Source organism: Melanerpes formicivorus, unplaced genomic scaffold (assembly GCF_026170545.1).
Source record: "Melanerpes formicivorus ecotype bairdi unplaced genomic scaffold, bMelFor1.0.p_v2 SCAF_232, whole genome shotgun sequence".
In the NCBI taxonomy this organism is placed as follows: domain Eukaryota; kingdom Metazoa; phylum Chordata; class Aves; order Piciformes; family Picidae; genus Melanerpes; species Melanerpes formicivorus.
In genome coordinates this window covers 276667-303413 of record NW_027142584.1, presented here as the reverse complement: position 1 = coordinate 303413, position 26747 = coordinate 276667, and the positions used below count along the sequence as shown (strand labels likewise).

The following is a 26747-nucleotide window of genomic DNA, read 5'->3' as shown; positions in this document are numbered from 1 at the left end:
CCTTTCTTCCTTTCTTCCTTTCTTCCTTCCTTTCTCCCTTTCTTCCCTTTCTTCTCCCTTTCTTTCTCCCTTTCTTTCTTTCTCCTTTCTTTCTTTCCTTTCTTCTTTCTCCCTTTCTTTCTTTCTTTCTCCCTTCCTTTCTTCCTTTCTTCCTTCCTTCCTTCCTTCCTTCTTCCTTCCTTCCTTCCTTCCTTCCTTCCTTCCTTCCTTTCTTCCTTCCTTCCTTCCTTCCTTCCTTCCTTCCTTCCTTCCTTCCTTCCTTCCTTCCTTCCTTCCTTCCTTCCTTCCTTCCTTCCTTCCTCCTTCCTTCCTTCCTTCCTTCCTTCCTTCCTTCCTTCCTTCCTTCCTTCCTTCCTTCCTTCCTTCTTTTCTTCCTTTCTTTCCTTCTTCATTTCTTCCTTTCTTCCTTCCTTCCTTTCCTCAATTAATAAATACAGCTCCAAATTCATGTGAAGTCACAGTCAAGCAAATTGCTTGCTCATTACCTTCTGCCTACTGTATTTTCTAACAACATTTTGAATCAGATTGGTTGGCCTGAGTTTATCTCTCCCCAAAGAGCAAAAATTTTGACATGCTGTAACTACCTTTTAAGATGTGTTTTGATGACAGCTGTGTAAAAGTCATACCTCTTGTTTTAAAGTCATGCCTCTTGTTTTGTGCATGAATTTATTTTCTTCCTTTCCTTTCTTTCCTTTTTTTCCCCCCCCTTTCAATAGCCTCCTTTTGCCATTTTCAGCCCTTGTTATGTACGTGCTTTAGAAAGAATGTAGCCACATTTGAGTGGTTAATCAAGGGGAACTAACCAAAATAATCACTTTCCAGTACTTCAGCATATTCTAATTTTTTAATGGATAATATGCATTCTTAAATTAAATATGCATAACAAGTAATAAGTAGTAATAAGAAGAAAGTGGGCTCTGTAAGGATGAACGTTATGTTTTAAGCAAAATGCATTTGGTTTGTGGGGCTCAAAGCTGCTTTGGATCAGTAAGAATCAGTGCAAAGAAAAGAAAAAAATGGGGCAAGGAAGATAGAGAGCCTCCATAGTGCTTATAAATTGTCTATAATTGTATGGATTTTAAATATAAAAGTTGGCAATGGCAGAAGCTAAGAGCCATTAGGCGAGGGCCTATTGTGCAACACATCAGAAACTGTAGCTCATAATCTTAGGGGGGGGAAAAAAAAAAGCTAACTAGGGTTTTCTAAAATTTTCATAGCTGTACTTGAGTCTTGTCTTGATGTTTACTACAATGGTGGCATTGTTTGAAATGACATAGCCTAATGCATATATGAATCCTGTTTGAAAAGAGCTACTAATTAACATGAATAGTCTTCTTCTCTGAAGGTCATTTATTACAAAGTTCATTTTTCAGCCAAGCATTGCTAAAGTAGTCACCCCAGCTAACAGCCATTAGATTAAGAGACTTGGGTCTGTTCTCTTCCTGACACTGGGTCAGGACTTTCAAAGGAAGGGGCTCTTCGATGCCAAGAAGCCCTTAAACATAATATTTGAACAGAAAAAGAATGGATGTCATTGCATTCTAAATATTTCTGTGGTTATTGAGTTAATGAAGATAATTCTATTCATTTTATCTCCAAAAAAAAACCCCCACCCAACCCCAAAACCCAACAAAAAACCCCCAAACAAAGCAAAAAAAAAAACCCACAACAAAGCAAAAAAACCAACAAGACCCCCAAAAAAACCCTACATCAAGTTTTCCTTATCTGACATTTCAGTGCAGCTCTTCCTCAAGGGACCTTTGATTTCTTCAGTCATAACGATTCATTGAAACCGAGACACACTGAATATTTAGCGTCTGATGTATGAGCACATTCACCTATTGCCAAATATTAGGCACATGAAGCCCCAGGTGCCTCTCCCTCCCCTTTTGCTAGATATTAGGCATGTGAAGCCCCAGGTGCCTCTCCCTCCCCTTTGGAGGCTCCAAAAATGCTTTCTGTGCCTGCATACATGCCAGCCACTGCTGCTTCACCAGAGTGAAGAGATCTCCAAATCTGAAGGATGGCAAACTTACAAATTGCAAGCTGCCACTTCATCTAGACTTTAACATTGCTACCTGAATCATGAATGTCTAATTCTGAGATGTCCAGAAGCCCCATTAATACCATTGACATGATAACCACCTCATTTAGAAACAGCAGTGACAGAAAGTTACTGCTTGGACAAAGAAATATCACCCCTGGTGTGTTTTGGGGTGGACATGGTGATACAGGAGTTAAGGATCCTTGCTGTGGTTGCAGAAAGCTGTTCACCCTGCCATTCAGTTACAAACAGGAATGGGGTCTTGTAGACTGGGATGTGACTTTAAATACTTTGCTCTCCTGCATCTCAGTGCCTGCTGAAGCAAGTGTGTCCTGACTGTGCTAGCTCAGTATACCACCAAGGCTCTGGTATGCCTTTGATCTGTTTTATATGGTACTTGCCTCCCATTTGAGCAGACTAATGGCAGAACCTTTGGTAGTTGGTTGGAACCTAAGTCATTCTCCCCAGGCTGTGCCAGGGGAGGTTTAGGCTGGATGTTAGGAAGAAATTCTTCATAGAAGGAGAGATTTGCCATTGGAATGTGCTGCCCAGGGAGGTGGTGGAGTCACCATCACTGGAGGTGTTTAGGAAGAGACTGGATGAGGCACTTGGTGCCATGGTTTAGTCGATTAGATGGTGTTGGATGATAGGTTGGACTTGATGCTCTCAAAGGTCTCTTCCAACCTGGTTAATTCTATTCTATTCTATTCTATTCTATTCTATTCTATTCTATTCTATTCTATTCTATTCTATTCTATTCTATTCTATTCTATTCTATTCTATTCTATTCTATTCTATTCTATTCTATTCTGTTCTGTTCTGTTCTGTTCTAGTCTAGTCTAGTCTAGTCTAGTCTAAGTCTAAGTCTAAGTCTCAAGCTGATCCCTGGTTTAGGATCACTATTTTCAGTAAAGAAATCTGCAGCACAGTGGGGTTGTGAGGCTAGGGAAGTACTGGGAGTTCTTAAAAAAAACCCAACAAACCATGGTCAACCAAACCAACAAACCAACCAAAACCAGGAAACCTATGGAATTTCTTTGAGGTCACAATTTCGGGTGACAAATCTCCTCACTGACATCTGGCTTTCAGGAAACCAGCTAAGGCCATGAAAGTCACAGCATAATCCCACAGACCTCAGGGTACTTGGGAAACTTTGTGCCTTGGCCAACAGGATTTATGTTCCCTTCTCCCCTGGCTGTGTAACTGTCCCTGAGGTTAGGCTTCCTTGAGCTCCTGGTGGCTACATCTGGGCCACTGAATATCAAAGCTACAAGTGCTAAAAGAGAAGCAAGGTATGCCCCTGCCCCTTCCACTCCTTCCTGTCCCCACTGCTGGGGCAGAGAGGTTGCAGATATGACAGAGGAGAGCGGGACACTTGTGATATGGCTCAAGCATTTCTCCTTGCCAGCTTCCACGGGGTTTTTGCTCCTTTTCACTTGCGTTAGCTGAGGGGAGCATATGGACCTTGGAGATTTAATGTTTCATGGCTTACTTGGCTGTCAGAATGTTTTACATTATTATTTGTTGCAGCATTCACGGTGATCATCTTTAAGGAAAAAAAAAACCTGTGTGGCAGGTCCCTAGATGCCCTTGCTGGGAGCAGATGTCGGAGCAAGAGCATTGTTAAGCCTCTCTTGGATTTTTCATTTCCCACCCTTTGTACAGCCAGCACTGTGCGATGCAGTGTGCACACAGCCTCTCTCACCACCCAGCAGGACCCACTGGAGTGGTTTAGGAAGGTTGAAACAAGGAAACTTGCAGATTTATAGGGCGCTGAGATAGATTCATACTCTGTGTCGACAGCGTCATCCCTGACCGTGTGACAACCAGAGCAGCTAAGCCTATGACTGAGCTTAAAAGATTTCTTAAAGCTAGTAATGGATATTGAGCATCTCAGTCTGCTGAGCTATTAGATTCAGAAATCTCCATGTGTGTGGGGTGCAGGTGGTAGGGAGCTCTGGACTTCATCGAACCATGGAACCATGGAATCAATAAGGTTGGAAAAGACCTCAGAGATCATCAAGTCCAACCTATCACCCAACACCTCATGACTACTAAACCATGGCTTCAAGTGCCACATCCAATCCCCTCTTGAACACCTCCAGAGATGGGGATCCCACCACCTCCCTGGGCAGCACATTCCAATGGTCAATTCCTCTTTCTGGGAAGAACTTTCTCCTCACCTCCAGCCTAAACTTCCCCTGGTGCAGCTTGAGACTGTGTCCTCTTGTTCTGGTGCTGGTTGCCCGGGAGAAGAGACCAACCCCCACCTGGCTACAACCTACTATGCTAGATGGGATAGGGACAGAACTCTCTGCCAAAGTCATTGTCTGCCTTTCCTGCCACCTTTCAGACTGGAAGGGAGCTGGTGCCTGTTGAGAGAAGTCATTTATGGGTAGTACCTCCTCAGAAACAGCATTCTCATGAAAGGCAAAGAAGTTGCCTTCAGATAATCAAGCTTTGTGCTTTGTTTCCATGAGGTGGCCAAATATTCTGAAGCCTGAACTGGTTAGACCGGCACATGAAGTTGAAGGGAGAGGTGAACCTTTCTATTTCTCTGTATTTATGGGGCAAGACAGCTGGGCTTCAAACACGTTCTGTATTATGAAGCACCTATTAATATTGGCTCCTGATGGAGAACAAGGTATTTTTTTTCCCCTTCTTAAATGTTTAATTAGCAGGCATTGTGTTGTGTCTTTACTTCAATAAATTCCAGTTGAGAAAGATTTTGGGTTCACGTGTGAATGAACGCTTGTCTTGAAAGATAGCGTAAAAAGAAATCCATAATCATGTTTCCCTTGTTGTATTTACTGTTTTGCTTCTAAAGGGAATATTACTCCACTAAGAGATTCATAATTAGGAGGATGCCAGATGGGTTATCAATGTGGTTTTAAATTTTTATACGTAGAGTGCTTGTTTTCACAGGAGATGCTTTGGTTCCATGTACAGTAGTCAAATACAAATGCCCTCCATGAGGAGACTGCTAACCATTCCATGATTTGGAATTTGCTGTTTATTTAATCCTTTCTCCCCTCCTTAATTTTTTTCTCCTCTTCTCCCCAGCTGCCCTGGGATTGACCGAATGGAACTACCTGGTGGAAGAGTAAGTCTTGGAAGCAGAACTAAGACCCATATCTCCACCAGAAAAACCTAACAGCTTTGGTAAGTAAAAAGATGTGAAGAAAAATCAGTACTTCTGGGAATCTTTCTGAAATGCCAGGGAAAAATATTCCTCTTGGGCTGGCTGTCTCCGAGGCAGGTGTGGACTTTGTGCCATCACCACAGAGAGGTGCAGCAGTGTAGTAACAGTGAAGAGGGCAAGACCTGAGGTTGGTACACCTCAGATGGGGAGACGTGTTCATGAGGCAATTTCTGAAAGGAGGGTGACAAGGCCCTGCACCAGAGCCAACAGGCAGAAGAAGCCCTACCTCTGTTTGGGAAGAGGGGACTGAGCCTCAGAGGTTTTGCTCTTTACAAACAGAAGCTGGCTGAAAAGCCTGCTGCAAATGGCTCTGACACAGCCAGTGGCAAAGTCCTGCGGTCTCATTATGGACCAGCTGCTAGAGGGTGGGATGCAGGCATGCATATGTAGACACAGACACATGGGTGTAGGTTCAGACACATACACACACACACATACACACACACACACACGTACACTTCACCATTTTGCTCAGTGTACTTTGACCTTCAGCACCAATGTAAAACTAGCCCCTTCTCTGCAGGATTAATATCAGAGCTGATGCATCTTCATCACTAGCCAGGGCCCCAGACAAAGGGCCCATGTCACTTTTCTTCTCTTTTCTTCTGAGTCCCCTCTCCATCCTGAGCTTTTAGAGCTATGATAAACAGCAGAGAGACATAGACATTATAATGATAACTCAGACATCAATGTCAAATCTACATTCATTCCATGTGTGTTTCTGAAGGAGAAGATGCTGCTACTAAACCCTAGAGAAGGGTGATCAGAAGAGGCAAAAAATTGCCAGAGAATGGCAATGGATATGGAATAAGTTTTAACCAAAGTCCATTAACATAACAAACCAGTTCATGAAAAATCTATATCAAGTTAAGGGAAAACCCAAGCCACAACCTTAGACTCATCTTAAAAAACTTGTGGGGTTTAGCTCATCATCTCTGAATGCAATTTTCAATGAACCATGAACAGCATGTCTTGATCTGGGACATCGCAGCCTTGCAAAGTCCGAATTTGGTGCATGGACCTGTTCTCTAGGGCAGAGGCCAGATCTGAAGGCTGACTGATAAAAACAGACACCAAAAAAAATTTGCTAAGGACTTTGCATTCAGCAGCAGCTGATAAAATAGTACATTTTCAAGGGAAAAGAAAGGACTCTATCATACATGTTAAAACATGTTGTAAATGCGAGCAGGGAAATGTTGGGTTATCAACAGTGAAACCCAGCGTTTAATGATAGGGACAATTAGGAAAATGTCACATGAGATCATTAGGTCATCCTCATTAGAGAAGTTTAAAATCAATTTTGATGAAATGCAAGAGAGATTTGTGTGGAGGAAGCTCTTGCAGGGTATAGAGATTGCACCAAGAGGGGCAGCCATGGCTTTGTGTGGACAAAGACAACATTTCATGAGTAATATTAATCAGGGCTTTATTTAACTGGAATTTAAGACCTGCAGACGCTGGCTCTGTGACTTGCCACCGAGAGTCTGGCCTCATGTTTTCAAGTTTGCTCTAATGCTCTCTGTCTCCTCTTGGGAGGGATTTTATTCACATGACAGAAATATCTTTCCCGCACACAGAGCATCTTGGCGTTTGAAGACGTTTGTAGCACTGGAGTTCTTCTTCAGCTCTGTACATCTGCAGATTACAAAGCACACATCCTACAGTCTAACCTGGTATGCAAGTGTCAAAATTTCACTACAGGCTGTTAATTCATCCATCCTTCTGCTTCTCTTTGGCTTTCTTCTTGCAGAGCCTTTGAGGGAGGTTCCCTCCTTCCCAGAAACAAGAAGGGCAGGAGCAGGAGATGCTCAGGGAGGAGGCTGATATGACCTCAGTTTGTCCAGCAGCATAGCCAGAGGAGTTTCTGTGGTGGGGTCTGCAGTAGCCTTGCTTTGCATAGTGGTGATACATTTCACTGAATGCAGTGGGGAACATGATGGTAATTAGGAGAAATGAAAAGATATAGCAGTCCAAACAGAAAGAGGTAACTAGCCAGTGAAGCAATGGCTGTGTGTCTGTCTGGAGAGTTGTGTCTCTCAGACACGTCCTGCAGTTCATAAGCTGCACTCCTTTCAGTAAAGTGCCATTTACTCTCCCACCACCTCTGGCAGGAGCAGCAGGGGCAGGAGCTTTTCAAACTTTCACTGAGCGCATTTTCTGGGATAGAATAGAATAGAATAGAATAGAATAGAATAGACCAGACCAGGTTGGAAGAGACCTTCAAGATCATCGTGTCCAACCTATCATCCGACACCACCCAACCAACTAAACCATGCAACCAAGCACCACATCAAGTCTCCTCCTGAACACCTCCAGTGATGGTGACTCCACCACCTCCCCAGGCAGCCCATTCCAATGGGCAATCACTCTCTCTGTGTAAAACTTCCCCCTAACCTGCGGTGAACCTTGCCCGGTCAGGCTGTAATGACAAGCATATATCTTCACTGGGCTTGCAGGCTGTATTCCAGAATTACAGTGTTGAATCTCTCATGTGTCCTGGATGTGGATAAGAGGGAGAAAGTGGAGAGATGTAAACCCCCAAACCTATTGACTACACAGCTACCGCTCCCTGTGCTCGTGTGTCTAACCGTAATGCTGTCAGTACGCTGCTAACATGAGTGAGTGTAAAAGTTTGTCAGAGATTCCAGAACTGAAAAAACCCACCCATTACCTGCATCTTTGTTTTGCTTCTTGTGCTTATACTAGCAGCTAGCTGTATTCCTAACAAAAATATTCAGAGTACCATGTTATGTCTGTTTCTTAAATTGTGATCATTATGTGACTAATTATAATAATAATATGATATTAGGGGGGAAAATGTTGGAAGATATTCCCTAGAGGGAAACGACTTTCTTTTTATCATCTACAGTAGTTTATTTCACATATTCATGACCCTCCTGGGTTGGTTTTTTTTTTTTGGTTGGGTTTTTTTTTTGTTGCTGTTGTTGTTTGGGGTTTTTGTTTTTATGATGAGCCATAAAAATGACAAAGTACATTAGCAAAGTTCTCGGTTTATGCTAAAATGACCATATTCAAAAATAATAACAGAGACTTGTATCAGCAATGCAAAAGATGCATGAAGTAATTGGTGCTTAATTTGTACACAAACTGTCAAGGCAGTTTTCCTCACGGCCTGCATCTTCTGAATTCATTAGTCTCTAATTAAGGCCAGTTGGGACCAGCAGTTAGAAGGTTAAAGAGGTTCTGACAGCCCTAATCATTGCTCAGGAAGCTGAAAATGTATGCAAAGTCTCGGCAGATGGGGTGAGATCTGCTTCTGCCAAGTGATAACTGTTATTCCTTTGCACCTCCAAAGCTGTCATCCTAATAGGCACATTTAAAATTTATTAATGCTCTAGTTACAATGCATACACAGTCTCTAATGGTATGTCATTCAGAGTATATAAACTGAGCAATTAACACATATTACCTGGTAATGGTAAAATTATTTGTTGCCTGTTTGATTATTTATTTATTTATTTATTTATTTCTAGTTTCCTAATCCAGCAAGAATAGTCATAAGAAAAGACTTTTCTTTGTTTAACAAAGGGGGGGTAGGGGGGTGGGGAGGGAGGGATTCTGAGTTGCTTGTTTGTTGGTCATTAATTCTTTGTTTCTACAGACAAAACGCTCAGGAGCCGTAACTACCTTTGCTTTGATTTCCAGTGCCTCAAAGATTTGGACTTCAGGGATTAGACATTTTTCAAACTTGAAATTGGAAAATGTGTGGTTTGAACACTTGAAATGTGATTTTAAAAGGAGCTGTGTTTTTTTCTAAGTTTATTTTTTTCTCCAGTCCTTTTGAGAAGTGCTGCGTGAATTGATCAACAAATTGATGTTGTCCTCCATGACTTCAGTAAGACACCCATATTTTTTCCCCCCCTCTGTGGTGGTATCTCTCTCCTTAATCCTATTTGTCTTAAAGCTGCCTAATCTGGAGAGAGACATGTTTTTAGGTCTCTCTGTCCATCTGAAGGCTTCAGCCACAGGAGGCCTGTAGCTGCATGCATGTGGTTGCACGCATGTGGTTGCACACATGTGGTCGCGTGCCGCACTGGTGCAATGGCATTTCACAAGGTGGGTCTAGAGCAGAGCCTCCGGTGCAGGGAGAGGAGCAGCCACCAGAGCCTTGGTTTCAGCAGGAGCCCAGGAATCACAAACAGTGCTAATAATGTGCTAAGATGTTAATGTAAGTAACAGAACAATTATGTGCTCAGTGACTTATAGACAGGCCAGGAACCTCTTCCTCTGTTAGAATTAATTGATTTCGCTCTGTGTAATGAGCATAGCACAAATAGGGAGAGAGAAGGTAGTGTAATTGAACTGTGGGCCTGGCTGTACCCTCACCAGCCTGAGTCATGAGGGACTCAGAGACCATCAAAGGATCTCAAATGGTACACTATCAGCATGAGGCATAGCCACTGACCAACTATTTGCTGCTGAGATTTCACCAGGTTGCATTCCAAAACTTAGTGCCTAATGGTAAGTCACCAGAGATGAGACCCAGAGTGCCCTGCCAGCCAGCAACTCAAATCTTGTGTTTCTTGACACATCAGCAGTCCTGTTACAGTCAAAAGAGAGTTATCCTCAGTGAGAGCTGTTTGGCCAGGCCCTGCATTGGCCAACTCTGATGGCCGCAAATAGTGCCAGCACTGTTTGCATGGGGAGCTGCTGCTGAGGTGGACCCTGCTGGGACCTGAGGTAAAATGACACTGCCGTACACCCTCACTCTACAAAAGCACTTTCTTCAGTAGATAAGGATCATTAGCACTGTTTTACATCAGGGGAAAGTCAGAACAGAAAGGAAAATAACTTGTGATAGGGGTGTGGGGGGCAAAAAACAATCATGGAAAACATAGAAACTCCCACCTGTAGAACACATAAGAGGGGAAGGGAATCAAAGTTGATAAATTATATAGAACAAGTTTGACCTGAGAGGTTTTCAGAGAATGAGTAAAAACCTTGATCACCTTGACCCACATCACTGCTGTATAGGAGAGCATTACACTAATGATCTTCTATTTCTGATGTGGATGTACAGCAGAGCTCTAATCCTGACACCTTTCAAGTTTAAGCAGCCCATAACCAGCATGGAGTATGCTTAAGCCTAAACTATAAGATGGCCCCCTGAGTTATGGTAGCTTTATGCTAGGATGGTTTATTTCCACTGAGATATGTCTTGCCTGAATGATCTACTTTGCTCTTAGTCCATCACTAAGTGGTGCAGTAATCCTAGATTGAGTTTCAGGTTATAAAATGTACCCTCTCCAGGGCCCAAGGCAAAAGAAGACATTTATTTTCTTCAACACAAAACATATATTGAGGCAGAACCAGCTCTCAGGATAATTGTGTGCACCCACAGTTTGATGTGCATTCCCACTGTGGGGCTCCTCTGTCTCTCCTGAGCAGGAGGACTCCCATGAACCCCCATGAGGGAGGGAGAATGATCCAGAAAAAGGACATTTTGCTGGAGGGCCCTGCCTTGCCCCCAGTCACTGCTCCCTAGGTAGTCCCAGACTCTTTTAATTTTGGATTATTGTACACAGAAGTAAGCAAGAGCTGAGTTTTCTACACTGCTTCTAATCCAATAAATGAGGACATTAAGTTGCAGTGGTATAAGGTGGTGGGTCTGTCTTAAGGACTGTCTGAGCAGCCAGAAGGCACACCATGTTGATGTGAAGCTAGAAAACCACTCAGCTGTAGAGACACAGCTTCCCCTTCCTTCAACTACCTCTCTCCCAACCAGTCTGGAGCAGAGAAACCAGCGAATATCATGTGCTGCAGATGGATCAGTGATGGATTGCATACAACTAGCTGAGTCTGGCATGGTCTGATTCCTCTTGTGTTTGCTGGCTACTTACCCAGCCAACAGCCAGACATTTGTGGGGTAAATCATTTCCAGTTGTTTCACAGAAGCAAACTGTCCAGCAGTATAGATAATAATTCCTCTCTGACAGGGGTTTCAGTGTTTGCCTGTGGCTCTGCTGCTCTGCTGCTTCCTTTCAGCCCTCCACTCAGCACATCTTCCCCTGGAGAAGGATATGAAGTCCCTGCTACAGACCAGTTGTGAACAGAAAAAAACAGATGCCAACAATTTTCTCTTAATTTATGTCTCTATCCATACACAAGGCACAAGTGGTCAATGCTACAAAAGGCAATACAAACTCTCAGTCAAAAATAATGGAGACAAAATTGCCTGTGAAATTGTGAGTGACAAAGTTGTTTTGCTTTGTATCATTTATAATGTGTAAAACCTGAGGGACTGGACGCAGACTGATGCTTTCCCAGGAGACAATTCACCCCTTGTAAAAACTGCTAGGCATTGCTGTACCTTTTCCTGGGTTTTGGATGCTGAGGAGGCTCTGGGGATAGGGGAAGCTTAGGAGAGAGGAGCTTGCTTTTGTTTAAATTCTGCAGTTTGTTGCTTTTCCCTTTACCTTCTCCTCTAGGCTGTCCAGGGTGATACCCCTCTCATCACAGCCTGCCCAGAGTCACACGATGGCCACCTTCTGCCAGCCAGCACAGGGATTTCTCTGCTGCTTTCTAGCGTCCCTATGCCAGTGTAGGAGGGCAGCAGAAGGACCATTAGAATAAACCTTTATTAGAATAAAACAAACCAGGTTGGAAGAGACCTTCAAGATCATCGTGTCCAACCCATCAACCAATCCAACCCACCCAAACAGCTAACCCATGGCACCAAGCACCCCATCAAGTCTCCTCCTGAACACCTTCAATGACGACGACTCCACCACCTCCCCGGGCAACCCATTCCAATGGGCAATCACTCTCTCTGTATAGAACTTCTTCCTAACATCCAACCTGAACCTCTCCTGGCGCAGCCTGAGACTGTGTCCTCTTGTTCTGGTACTGGGTGCCTGGGAGAAGAGACCATCATCTGCCTGTCTACAACCTCCCTTCAGGTAGTTGTAGAGAGCAATAAGGTCACCCCTGAGTCTCCTCTTCTCCAGGCTAAGCAGCCCCAGCTCCCTCAGCCTCTCCTCACAGGGCTGTGTTCCAAACCCCTCACCAACTTTGTTGCTCTTCTCTGGACTCGTTCCAGCAAGTCAACCTCCTTCCTAAACTGAGGGGCCCAGAACTGGGCACAGGACTCGAGGTGTGGCCTAACCAGTGCAGTGTACAGGGGCAGAATGACCTCCCTGCTCCTGCTGGCCACACTGATCTTGATGCAGGCCAGGATGCCATTGGCCCTCTTGGCTGCCTGGGCACACTGCAGGCTCATGTTCAGCCTACCATCAACCAGCACCCCCAGGTCCCTCTCTGCCTGGCTGCTCTCCAGCCACTCTGACCCCAGCCTGTAGCACTGCATGGGGTTGTTGTGGCCAATGTGCAGAACCTGGCACTTGGATGTGTTAAATCTCATGCCGTTGGATTCTGCCCATCTGCCCAGCCTGTCGAGGTCCCTCTGCAGAGCCTCTCTACCCTCCAGCAGATCAACTCTTGCCCCCAGCTTGGTGTCGTCAGCAAATTTACTGATGATGGACTCAATGCCCTCATCCAGATCATCAATAAAGATGTTAAAGAGCACAGGGCCCAGCACTGATCCCTGGGGCACACCACTGGTGCCTGGCTGCCAGCTGGCTGTGGCACCATTCACCACCACTCTCTGGGCTCGGCCCTCCAGCCGGTTCCTAACCCAGCTCAGAGTGCTGCTGTCCAAGCATGCAGATGATGACCCTATAATGCACTGAGCCTCACGTGCCATCTCTGGCCCATTGGCTTCTGGTGTAGAATCAAGAAGCCAGGCTAAGCAGAAAGACATATGGGAAGCTATTGCATAGCTTGATGGTGTCACTGCTTTGCCCTGAGTTGAGGCACATCTTCTTGCAGACCTCTTGGATAGAGGGAGGACCCACTCTTCATTGAGCAGCAGCCAGTGCTGCTAGGAAATGGTCTTTGCAACTGGGAAGAGGTACTGGTTTCCCCCACAGTTCACTTTTGGAATGAGAGAAATCCCTCCAAATAAGCCAGTGACACTGCCATGTCCTGCCCATGCAAGAGGCCTTATCCTGCACCATGCTTTGCCCAGAGCCAGAATCTGGGACTCATCATTCCAATTCAGACCCTATCACTGGGCTGTTGTGTTCAGGTGTTCCCTTCATGCGTGTGCTACTTGTCCTATGTCACTCAGGGGAGGACATCCTGTGTCTGGGGCCAAATGAGTCCTGTTGGGCTGGATGGTGCTAACTGATGGTGTGCTGAGGACAAGGTGAGGGCAAAGCGGTTGCCGTGTTTGTCTGCAGTGTTTGCTGCAACGTGTGAGGTGAGACACATCAGAGTCAAATAGGTTTGGAAGTGCCACAAAATGAAGGACTGGAGCTCCTATTTGATATACATTTACTTGGAACAGGCTAGGAGTGTGAGCATGAGCCATCATGGGCTGCTTTCTGAGAAGCTGCTTCTCTACTGAATCTCCTGACATCTGGTACCTTCCTCCAGGACAGGTGGCTTCGCTGCCTTAAGGCTGACCAGATTTTTCTGCAACCTTGTGCTAGCCTTCTACAGCAGTCACATCTGGGGGAAATGATGCCATTATAAACATTTTCCTTCAGGGCTCTTCTGGTCCAACAGGAAGCTGATGGTCCTCACAGCATTCTGAGCCTCATGGTTACTCAGTGGTGGCAGCTACGGCTCAGGACATTCAGTATGACCCAAGAATGATCTGCAGGCTGAAAACACAAGCTATGCAATGCTTGTGTTGAACTAGGGATCACAGCCTATGTAGATTGCCTCAAGAAATGTTGTAGTTGTAGGTTTAAAATGTTGTCATTGCATTTAAGAAATTCCACATTGCTGCTTTGTAGTTATTCTGTGTGTTTCAGAGAAAGTCCAACAGATTAAAAAGACACTTGAGAGGGTGTTTGAGAGGGTGTTTGTCCTCCTACTGTGTTTTTCTCTCTCAAAACCTTTAAAATAATCTGTCTTACTACTCTGATTCTGCATAGTTTCCATTTCCTTACTTGTGTAACTATTTTCTTGTGCTGGATAGCCTCTCTTAGTGCTTATCCAGTGATTTTCCTGCAGGGGTGGAAAAGCTTTCTAATGCTGGATTATCACTCTCATCTTTCTATTTCTGCTGAGAAAATGGAGGTTCAGAGCAGCTATATGAATAGCCCAAAGGAGTAACATCAGCAGAATCAGACAGCTAAACCAGCCCTGGCTTCATGCCGTGGTGAACCTTGGTGGCCTCAGGTGCATCTCTTCCAGGGTAGCACCAGAGTGAGTGGGGTTCAGCCAAAACCCTCCTTGCCATCCTCTACCTCCAGAGAAACCTCTGAAAAGGGTTTATGGGCAGATTTGTACTCCTGTATATAACACCGGTGTAGGGCTCAGCATACAGCCAGGAGGAAGAATCACATTTAATATTTTATGACTTGGAAGCCACTTGTGGCACAAATATGCCAGAGAGCACCCTGAAAAAAATGTTGCTGCACAGCTGGTGGGGGCAACATGTCACAGTCCTTACAACAGGACCAACTAATAACATCTATAGCAATCATCTTTTTCTGAGTAGTTCTGTGACGCTGGAAAGCTCATTTTGGAGTGTAGGTTAGCACCACCAAGCTCCAGAAGCTCTGGGACAAGTGAGATGATGTGAGACCAGACTGTTTTGACGTACTGGTACAGGCTCTCACACTGCATGCTTCCCTGCAACACTGGAACTGACCCTTGTGGCACAATCCTCCATTGCTTATGACACTGCTGTTGTGGATCAGTCTTAAAGAATCTTTTCTGGAGACTGAACTTAAATTCTGAAGATTTCATGCTACTACCCAGGGATAAACAGTGGATGAATGTCCTAGCAGTGGTAGCTGTCTGTATTGCATTCTGTGTGTAAAGTGCTTTTCTGCTTATGCAGAAAATGGGTTATGGGTCCAGAACCCAGAGGCTGATGGATCAAAACCATCCTCTGCTGCCATTAAACTGTCCCGGGTTGAGGCAGATCCTCCCTTGCCTCCCACCAGGGCAGGAAAATAATGAGATTCACACAAATGGATTGCAGAAGTGATGGAAAGCTCAAATGGAAAAGCAGTGAATGTTTTACAGAGAACTACGAGCACAGTGACAAAAGAGATCCCAAAGCACAGAGTACCCAGAAGCATCCCAGCACTCCCCTTCTCCCTACCTGAGGGTACACCCAAAACCTCCAGGGCTCTTTCTTCACCCCCTCCACTGTTAGGCTAATCTCAGCTTGCCAGATCCAAGATTTCCCTTCCCCCTTCTCCTCCTGGCATTCAGCATAGCCAGGCCTACGAGGCCTTGAGATAACTCCCCTTCCATTACCAGATAGGGAACACCTCCCACGGGGGCAGCGAGGGAAGAAAGAGGAAGAGAGAGACTTTGCAGATGGATTTATAGGGAGCAGGACATTATGGAAATGAAATACACAGCTTCCTGTGTTCACCCACTTGGCTGGACCCTCGGGGCACCAGAGGTGTATGTTGCATGGCAGCAGCAGGAGGCACCCAGCCTAAACTACCACAGCAGTAAACCCTCCAAATACAGACAATTTCACTTCAATACGTGAAGTGTCTGTACTGCCCTGGTCCTTGTAATAATTGGTCTACCAAGATCTTAAATTCATGTCTTCAAGCTAAAGCCCAACTTTAAACCTGTATTTTTTTTCAAATTCAAAGCTACAGCCTGTGCATATCATCAGGGTTTGGTCAAGGCATCAGGTATATCTTGCTTGCAAAAGAGCTTGTTTGTAGCTGCTCTCCTGAGCTGAGGTTTCTGTCTACAACTACCTGAAGGGTGGTTGGAGCCAGGAGGGGGTTGGTCTCTTCTGCCAGGCAACCAGCACCAGAACAAGAGGACACAGTCTCAAGCTGCACCAGGGGAAGTTTAGGCTGGTGGTGAGGAGAAAGTTCTTCACAGAGAGAGTTGTTGGCCATTGGAATGTGCTGCCCAGGAAGGTGGTGGAGTCACCATCCCTGGAGGTGTTCAAGAGGGGATTGGATGTGGCACTTGGTGGCATGGTTTAGTCATGAGGTCTGTGGTGACAGGTTGGACTTGATGATCTTTGAGGTTTCTTCGAATCTTGGTGATTCTGTGATTTGTGTGATTCACTGTGCTATAGCACTCTTGCCACAACCAGGGTTATCCCTACACTGTGCTCCCTGGGCTGCCCTGTACTGTATCTCCTGTACTACTCTGATAGGAGGCAGTCAAAGCTTGCCTTCAATTTTACAAGTCCACCTTACCACTCATTAGTGTGGAAAAAAATAAGCCTTGGACATCTCCCATTGCCAGGGACCTCTGGAGATTTTCCATCTCATTCACAGTCTAGATCTGCCACTTGCCAGCCCAGATAAATGGAAAACAAACACTATTTTTTCTAATCCCACTTGGTGTTTTGTTTTTTGCAGTCAGCCCACCCTGCTAAAACCAAGCTGCGTGGTCTGGTTGATATGTTGGAAGGAAGGGATGCCATCCAGAGGGACTTGGACAGTCTGGAGACGTGGGCCCAAGCCAGCCTCATGAAGTCAACAAGGCCAATGTCCTACAGGTGGGTCATGCCAATCCCAACCACAAATAAAGGCTGGGCAGAGAATGGCTTGAGAGTAGTCTTGAGGAGATGGACTTGGGGGTGTCAGTTGATGATGAACTCAACGTGAGCTGACAATGTGCACTTGCAGCCCAGAAAGTCAAACGTATCTTGGGCTGTATCAAAGGAAATACAACCAGCAGGATAACAGAGGTGATTTTCTCCCTTAGAGCCCACCTAGAGTACTTCATCCAGTTCTGCCAAATCCAGTGTAAGAGGGACATGGAGCTGCTGGAGTGAGTCCAGAGGAGGGCCATGAAGATGAGCAAACCACCTCCCCTATGGGGACAGGCTCCAAGAGTTAGGGCTGTTCAACCTGAAGAAAAGAAGGCTTCAGGGCAACCTTATAGCAGCCTTCCAGCACCTGAATGTGGTCCACAAGAAAGCTAGGAAGGGACTTTTCACAAGGGCTTGTAGTGACAATGGCTTTAAGCTTGAGGAGGGTAGGTTTAGACTAGATACTAGTCTAGATACTAGGCAGAAATTCTTTAAAGTGAGGATGGTGAGATACTGGAACAGGTTGCCCAGGGAGGTCATGGATGCTCTCTCCCTGGAAGTATCAGTATCACTAAGGTTGGAAGAGACCTCAAAGATCATTGAGTCCAACCTGTCACCACAGACCTCATGACTAGAGTAGGGAGGACAGTACTGCCCACTGCAGGCTTGAACTCACAACCTTGCCATTAAGGGTCTTATGCACTACCAACTGAGCCACATCTGATCAAAGTGTTTGAGGCCAGACTGGATCAGGCCTTGAGCAAACTGATCTAGTGGAAGGTGTCCTTGCCCATGGCAGGGGGAGTTTGGATTTGATGATATTTAAGGTCCCTTCCAACCCAACCCATTCTATGATTCCATGAATCTAAGAAACCAGCAGAGACCTGGGCCCATAAGCTTGAAAGGTGGTTTTACAATTTTGGTGTAAAAGAAACCTCCTGTGATAAATAAAGTAAATCATGAAGTGGAAAAATGGAGGCACTTCTAAAACTACAGCCAGCAGTGAGTCATTCTGCTGGAGCTATCCTGGGTGCTCAGCATTTCTCCTTGAATATACGTACAGTGATTTTAAGCAGAGTGTATCTACAGCACCACAGCCTCTGACTGGAACATGTCCAGAGAAGGGTAATGAGGCTGGGGAGAGGTCTGGAGCACAGCCCTGTGAGGAGAGACTGAGGGAGCTGGGGTTGCTTAGCCTGGAGAAGAGGAGGCTCAGGGGAGACCTTCTTGCTGTCTACAACTCCCTGAAGGGAGATTATAGCCAGGTGGGGGTTGCTCTCTTCTCCCAGGCAACCAGCACCAGAACAAGAGGACACAGTCTTAAGCTGCACTAGGGGAGGTTTAGGCTGGAGGTTAGGAAGAAGTTCTTCACAGAGAGAGAGATTGGCCATTGGAATGTGCTGCCCAGGGAGGTGGTGGAGTCACCATCACTGGAGGTGTTTAGGAAGAGACTGTATGAGGCACTTAGTGCCATGGCTTATTTGACTAGACAGTGTTGGACTTGATGATCTAGAAGGTCTTTTCCAACCTGGTTAATTTCTATTCTATACAGTTATTACAGTTGATGCTGTGTGCAAAGCAAGATGTGACTTGTCTACTATACCATGCAAAAGTGAATAGCTCCATAAGAAAAGAATCAAGCAGCATAATGCATATTGAAATCCACTTACAAAGTAACAAGTATTTTACACTCACAGACCACAGTCAAACCATAATCTCAGAAATTTGCTAACAATAAACCCCATAAATTAAAATCAAGTTATGTAACACTTGATGACAGTCATGTAATCCAATGGCATGGGATGCATATCCTACAGCATGTAACAAATTCCCCTTCTTTTCTTTTCTCTTATCAGTTAATAATGGGGAAAAACTTAAGTAGCAAATGTCTTGTAGCCAGCAAACCTGAACCTGAGAAGAGTGGCATTTTAATAGGAATTATTTGTCATTAGTGTCTCCTTAGCACACCACCTTCCTATTAATAAATTGATGGCTGGATAAACTTCCCATTAAAGATGAGACAACTCATCTTTTAAAGGATGATATATAGTGTGTGCTTTGACCCAAATGAAATGACCTCTGCTCCAGGTGCAACTCTATATAAGCAGCAGAGGGCTGTGTCCTGTAGCCTTTCTCAGGCTGCGCCAGGGGAGGTTTAGGCTGGATGTTAGGAAGAAGTTCTATACAGAGAGAGTGATTGCCCATTGGAATGGGCTGCCTGGGGAGGTGGTGGAGTCACCATCATTGGAGGTGTTCAGGAGGGGACTTGATGGGATGCTTGGTGCCATGGTTTATTTGATTAGGTGGCTTCTTGGTTGATAGGTTGTACACGATGATCTTGAAGGTCTCTTCCAACCTGGTCTATTCTATTCTATTCTATTCTATTCTATTCTATTCTATTCTATTCTATTCTATTCTATTCTATTCCATTCCATTCCATTCCATTCCATTCCATTCCATTCCATTCCATTCTATTCTATTCTATTCTATTCTATTCTATTCTATTCTATTCTATTCTATTCTATTCTATTCTCACAATTCAGCTTTGTCTTCTCTGCTGAAACTCCAAACTCCATCTGGGTCTTACTCAAGGGAGAACTGACACTCTGCAAACAGCGTCATGCATTGCCTCGTGGCTGCCTGTAAGAAAGAGGACATCTTGCAGAAACCAGGCATGCTGCCTTCATGATGAGGAATTATTGCTAGTGATGGCATGAAAGGTGAAGCACATTGGAGATAATCCATTAGTAGATATGTCTTAATATGATTAGTAAAGAAATTCCTCTCTTCATGGGACATGAAGGTACACAGGAGCCTGGGGGCAAATGTCAGTGAATGAGCTGCCTATAACATCATGCAGAGGGCAATTTTGGAAGTGCATGCTTATTACCTTGATTATATGGCTCATTCGCTTCCAGTGCCCTGTGCAGAAGAGGTCTGAATGCTGCTATCCCAGCTCTTTGCTTAGATTAGCAAATGCACCCTGATCCTAGAACAAATGCTCCATTTCACACCCTCTGCTGTCCCATCCACCCAAGCTTCAGCCTGGAATTTGTGGAAATAGCTTTTCAAATGCAACCAGGTAGCTGAGTAGACCTAATGGAGCTTAATTGCCACATGTTTATTACATTTGCAGAGTGGAGGGCACTGCAGTCTGAATGTCTAAATTAATCCTGCATTACCAGGCCAGCTACCATGACATTTCTATGTTCCAGTATAATGCAAACATAACAATTAATTTGTTTCCTTATATCAGAAGAGAGCATCAAACAGAGTACAGAGGTCTCAGTAGTAACCTGAACCTCTTCAAACAAAGACAAGTTTTTTTCTAAGCTAAGGGACCTGAAAACAATTGCAAGCACCAGGGCTTGTGCACACACTCGATCCCAGCTCCTGCATAGGGACAGCCTGGCAGAACCTGGGCAAATGTAACTTCTACCTTCTCCTGACCTTTCCCTACCTAAGTTCTGGCTCATGATGCCATATAGCTTGGGGGCTGCATCTTCTGCAGGCAGCTGGAAAAGTGGATGCTGAGATCCCACTGAAAGTAGATGCAGCATCTGTTTAGGTCTTACACCCATCTGAAATGTTTGTTGTGATGATAAAGCCATTGAAACGTGTCCTGCATTAGACTGACACAGTTCACCCTGACTCTTAAAGATTACACCTAAAAATATAACCCTTAGGGATATATTTAGAGTCACACTCTGCTATGAGAAAGGCAAGCTTCCAAGAAGAGTAAGAAGAAACAGTTTGGAAAGCAGATGAAAGGCACAATACAATTCTATCTTTACTTAAAATTAAGATGCCTAGTTTTAACTAAGGGCAAGAATTTCCTTCTTTCATGTGCAGTTTCTCTTGTCTTAAATGGAAATTGGTTGGTGATCTGCACAGGCTCTATTGTGTTCAAGTGATGAAAAGGCAGCCTTATTTATAAACTTGTAAAATTATCTAAATGTAGAAGTCCTGGGTGGTGCAAAAGCTTTTTTCATTGCATAACCATAACATGGTTATTTTCATTAGCCTTATCTCAACTTACCACATAGGAAAGGCAATTGGTACCAAGCAACAGGGTCCTTGACCAGCTTTCATAGAATCAATAAGGTTGGAAAAACCTCAGAGATCATCAAGTCCAACCCATCACCCAACACCTCATGACTAACTAAACCATGGTTTCAAGTGCCACATCCAGTCCTTTTTTGAACTCTTCCAAGGATGGTGACTCCACCATCTCACTGGGCAGCACATTCCAATGGCCAATTATTCTTTCTGGGAAGAACTTTCTCCTCACCTCCAGCCTAAACTTCCCCTGGCACAGCTTGAGACTGTGTCCTCTTGTTCTGGTGCTGGTTGCCTAGGAGAAGAGACCAACCTCCACTTGACTACAACCTCCCTTCAGGTAGTTGTAGATGGCAATAAGGTCTCCCCTGTGCCTCCTCTTCTCCAGGCTAAACCACCTCAGCTCCCTCAGCCTTTCCTCACAGGGCTTGTGCTCGAGGCCTTTCACCAGCTACATTCAAGCTCTGTGGGAGAAGAGGGGACTCCCATGGCTGGGACTGGGCTGAAGACCCCATGGCACAGACAGAGCATCCCTGCCTCACAGAGATAAAAGAGCTGAAAGCTTTCCAAGTGCTGTCTAAGTGTGAAAAGCAAACTTTCTCTAGACATGTTTTGCTAAGGTGCTGCTTTTCTCTTGAACAAGCAGCCTCTTCAAAGGGCTTGGCTTTTTCATCTCAATGCCATGGCAAAACAATAGTCAATTCTTGGTACTGAATATCTTCAATTACCACAATACCTTGCAGGATATGAGACTGGAGAGGTTATGCATAGAGAGGATAATTTTGGTTCATAGCCTCTGAACGTTCCCAGCCGCAATAGTGTGGTGAAAGAAGATGTCTTCCAAGAAGTTCACATTACTGGCTGTAGTAAAATCAAATAGCTATATTGTTTCAGCCAGCAATTTCTTCTCATTGTCTTCTCTTTAGAAACCATGCATACTCAAAGGCGCAGGGATGTGTTTCACTACCATTTGAGAACTGTCCTGTAACCAAATATTATCTTCATTTTGCTCCTTGTTTCATGTTACTTTTTTGGTCCTTGAGTTCTCCAAAGTTCATCGTTGCCCGTGACATTACTGTGACTTGCTAACTTTCTCATTATTTCCCCAATCAATAGGAGAACAATATATGGTGTTATTCTGTATTTCAGTTACCTGTCACTCAGTGTTTTATCTCCATTGATACTCCAGGTACAGCTCACAGAAACCAAAGTAGGCTGTCTTGTCTTCCGCTAATATTGAATGCCTTTTGTTCAGAGGTGTTTTGTATTCATCAGTCAACTAAGGACTCATCCTGAAGAAGCCCTCAGTCAGCACATAGATCTCAGTGAAAAAGGGATATACAGCTCGTGAAATATTCATAGCAAAAGGTACCTCAATCATTTTCACCTTTTGACCCTTTGAAGCTGAAAGGATTATCAGCCGTGAGTGGCGAATCTTAGGGATGTGAAATTTTCATAGATGCAATACCTTGCCATTCCTCTTATCCACTTTTGGGATTAAGCCCTTTCAGAAGCTACATTTATCTGCCCACTCTGTTTGCCACTACAGTTGTGTCAAACTCAAAGCAGTTCTAATAAAAGTCCAAAGTTGAAATGATAGTGATGAAAACCTGGAGACAGCCAAGACTTTTGTAAGAAAAAAGAAGAGGAGAAGAGGAGGCTCAGGGGTGACATCATTGCTCTTTACAACTACCTGAAAAGTGGTTGTAGCCAGGAAGGGATCGGTCTCTTCTCTCTAGCAACCAGCACCAGAACAAGAGGACACAATCTCAAGCTGCGCCAGGGGAAGTTTAGACTGGAAGTGAGGAGAAAGTTCTTCACCGAGTCATTTGTCATTGGAATGTGCTGCCCAGGGAGGTGGTGGAGTCCCCATCCCTGGAGGTGCTCAAGAGGGGATTGGATGTTGCACTTGGTGCCATGGTCTAGTCATGAGGTCTGTGGTGACAGGTTGGACTCGATGATCTTTGAGGTCTCTTCCAACCTTAGTGATACTGTGATACTGTAAAGGAAAATGCTGTGGATGTTTGCTGCTTCCTGCACTTCACTGGAACAACAACATCCCTGTTAGAATAGCTCAATAAATACAGTGTAGTACAATTCATAACCAAAACTGTCATTTGGGGAATCAAGTGATAAGTCATCTCCATTGTGAAGTTGAAATCTAGCTGAATAAGTGAGATTTTCTGATACTTATAGTCTGTTAAAGGAGAAAAATGAGTGCTGATGGTAGGCAATTAGCTTGTTCAGGGATCTCCACAGCTAAAAGCAGACTTCAAAATCATCACAAAACAGACAGAGGAGTGATTGGAAGCAGAAATAGTCTTCTAAAATTGGATACCATTTCTCCAAAGAGGGGAAAAAAATACCTTTCAAAATAAAAACATCTCTGCTTGGGAGCTAAGCCAGGAAGTTCTATCCACAGGCAGGATCTTGTTACTTACAGGATCCATCCTTTCTAAACAGCAAATCAGCAGTGTCACAAATGTAGTAGAAGACAATGCAGATGAGCAGCAAAAAAATGGTGCACACTTGCATGGATACAGGGACTGGTTGGAGTAATCCTGAATTCATACCCTGATATAAGAGGTGTCCTGGAGTTGCAATCCTGCAAGAAGCATCAGCAGGGTCACCAAAGTGCACAGCATGCCCCATGCAACCCAAAGTGTTGGGTGGCTCTGATGTCATTACCAAAAAGATGGTCACCAGGCTACCTGCCAGCTGTGTTAGTGATGCCTTCCATTAGCATGTATTAGCAAGTAGTTTTATAAGCACCTTGTGGTAGAAGCAGCTCTTTTGATGATATTTCACTAATGAAAGGTGAAGATGCATTGCTTAATGAGCTAATGTCCAAGTGAATTCCGCTGGCCAAGAGATAAAAGAGCCTGAAACATTAAATGGAGGTAAGACCCTCAAGTATAAGGCAGTGTTGTATCCTTGTGCCAAGGAAAGGAGAGGAAAATTCACATGAGTGCAGGTGTGACCTGTGGCCCATCACTCTGTGCCTGAATATCCTGAACTGCAAATCTGAGTCAGCATCAACACTTTTTAACAAATACTAATAAACTCCCATTTCTGTAGGGGAATTTGGCTTCCTGTGTCCTGCAGCACCATTTTGCCCCCTGCTAATGACTCCACATATGAAGTATGGATTGCCAGTTAATAGAGGTTCCTGGTACATCAAGTTTTAAACAGAAATGCCCTTTGGTTTCAATAACACATTTGTAGGTTCTTGCACTAGCATAGAAATGACTTTGGAGTTGCTTATGGTGTGAAATTTGCTCTTGAATGCCCTCTGACTTCTCTCCTTTCCTCCTAGAAGAGTCTTTCGTTGTCCATTCCCATAAGAATGTCTCATTACAGTATCACAGTACCACAGTATCACCAAGGTTGGAAGAGACCTCAAAGATCATCAAGTCCAACCTGTCGCCACAGAACTCATGACTAAACCACGGCACCAAGTGCCACATCCAATCCCCTCTTTGACACCTCCAGGGATGGGGACTCCACCACCTCCCTGGGCAGCACATTCCAATGGCGAGCAACTCTCTCAGTGGAGAACTTTCTCCTCACCTCCAGCCCAAACCTCCCCTGGTGCAGCTTGAGACTGTGTCCTCTCATTCTGGTGCTGGTTGCCTGAGAGAAGAGACCAACTCCCTCCTGGCTACAACATCCCTTCAGTTAGTTGTGGAGAGCAATGAGGTCTCCCCTGAGCCTCCTCTTCAAGGTAAACAATCCCAGCTCCCTCAGCCTCTCCTCATAGGGCTGTGCTTGAGGCCTCTCCCCAGCCTCATTGCCCTTCTCTGGACATGTTCAAGTGTCTCAATGTCCTTCTTAAATTGAGGGGCCCAGAACTGGACACAGTACTCAAGGTGTGGCCGAACCAGTGCAGAGTACAGGGGCACAATGACTTCCCTGCTCCCGCTGGCCACACTATTCTTGATGCAGGCCAGGATGCCATTTGCCTTCTTGGCCACCTGGGCACACTGCTGGCTCACGTTTAGGCAGCTGTCAATCAGCACCCCCAGGTCCCTCTCTGCCTGGCTGCTCTCAGCCACTCTGACCCCAGCCTGTAGCACTGCATGGGGTTGTTGCGGCCAAAGTGCAGCACCTGGCACTTGGACTTGTTGATTGAAGCAATAGGAGAAAGCAAAGAAAAGTCTTATCATATAAGGCCAAAATCCTTTTGCTCTCACTCCTCAATATTTTATTTACTTCAGGAAACTGATAGCAAGGACTTGGCCCAAAGTGTTAATTGGCATGCATGAAAAAGCACACTTGGTAAAAATAGGTGATAAAATGTGAAATGTATTCTTCCCTTAATAGGCATATTGGATAACAGATTGGTAGAAGAATATTCTTGGATGGAGGTAACCTTCTGCATGACAACAGTATGCTCCTGCTCAGTGATACATCATGTGGATGAAAATAAAGAAAATATGAAGATCTATATCTGTTCTGGTGTCAGCCCTTGTGACTGGCAAAGTTAGACTAGACTGGACTAGACTAGACTGGAATGGAATGGAGTAAAATGGAATGGAATGGAATGGAATGGAATGGAATAGAATAGAATAGAATAGAATAGAATAGAATAGAATAGAATAGAATAGAATAGAATAGAATAGAATAGAATAGAATAGAATAGAATAGAATAGAATAGAATAGAATAGAATAGAATTAACCAGTTTGGAAAAGACCTTCGAAATCATCAAGTCCAACCTCTCACTCAACACCATCTAATCAACTAAACCATGGCACCAAGTGCGTCATCCCGTCTCTTCCTAAACACCTTCAGTGATGGTGACTTCACCACCACCCTGGGCAGCACATTCCAATGGCCAATCTCTCTTACTGTGAAGAACTTCATCCTAACATCCAGCCAAAACCTCCCCTGAAAGCTATCCTCTTTCACTGTGGAAGAGCTCAGGCCTATGTTTTTTAAGGTGAATGAGCAGATTTCCAGAGGTATTTCAGCAGTGATGCCTTAGGGGAGAAATTAATATGTATCCCAAAAGCTCACTTAGCAGTGTTACCAGAAATCTGTCAACCCATGGCTGATGTTAGGAACCTAAATCCTTACCTTTATTTAGAATAAACTTTATTTAGAATAAACCAAACCAGGTTGGAAGAGACCTTCAAGATCATCGCGTCCAACCCATCAACCAATCCAACACCACCTAAACAACTAACCCATGGCACCAAGCACCCCATCAAGTCTCCTCCTGAACACCTCCAATGATGGTGACTCCACCACCTCCTTGGGCAGCCCATTCCAATGGGCAATCACTCTCTCTGAGTAGAACTTCTTCCTAACATTCAACCTGAACCTCCCCTGGCGCAGCCTGAGACTGTGTCCTCTTGTTCTCGTACTGGCTGCCTGGGAGAAGAGACCATCATCCGCCTGCCTCCAACCTGCCTTCAGGTAGTTGTAGAGAGTGATAAGGTCTCCCCTGAGTCTCCTCTTTTCTAGGCTAAGCAATCCCAGCTCCCTCAGTCTTTCCTCGTAGGGCTTGTGTTCCAAACCCCTCACCAACTTCATTGCCCTTCTCTGGACTCGTTCCAGCAAGTCAACCTCCTTCCTAAACTGAGGGGCCCAGAACTGGACACAGTACTCGAGGTGTGGCCTAACCAGTGCAGTATACAGGGACAGAATGACCTCCCTGTTCCTGCTGGCCACACTGTTCCTGATGCAGGCCAGGATGCCACTGGCCCTCCTGGCTGCCTGGGCACACTGCAGGCTCATGTTCAGCCTGCCATCGACCAGTACCCCCCAGGTCCCTCTCTGCCTGGCTGCTCTCCAGCTACTCTGACTCCAGCCTGTAGCACTGCATGGGGTTGTTGTGGCCAATGTGCAGAACCCGGCACTTGAATGTGTTAAATCT

The 26747-nt window shown here is 44.8% G+C and overlaps 1 long non-coding RNA gene across 1 annotated transcript in view; it reads left to right on the top strand.

Moving 5' to 3' along the window:
• LOC137458188 (uncharacterized) overlaps window positions 1-25270 on the top strand; it is a 67858-nt gene extending 42588 nt beyond the window's left edge. Inside the window, exons 2-4 of the long non-coding RNA XR_010991597.1 lie at window positions 5108-5206; window positions 16634-16773; window positions 25192-25270. This is a non-coding gene — a long non-coding RNA (uncharacterized lncRNA). The remainder of the gene's footprint in view (window positions 1-5107; window positions 5207-16633; window positions 16774-25191) is intronic.
• The last annotated feature ends 1477 nt before the right edge of the window (window positions 25271-26747 follow it).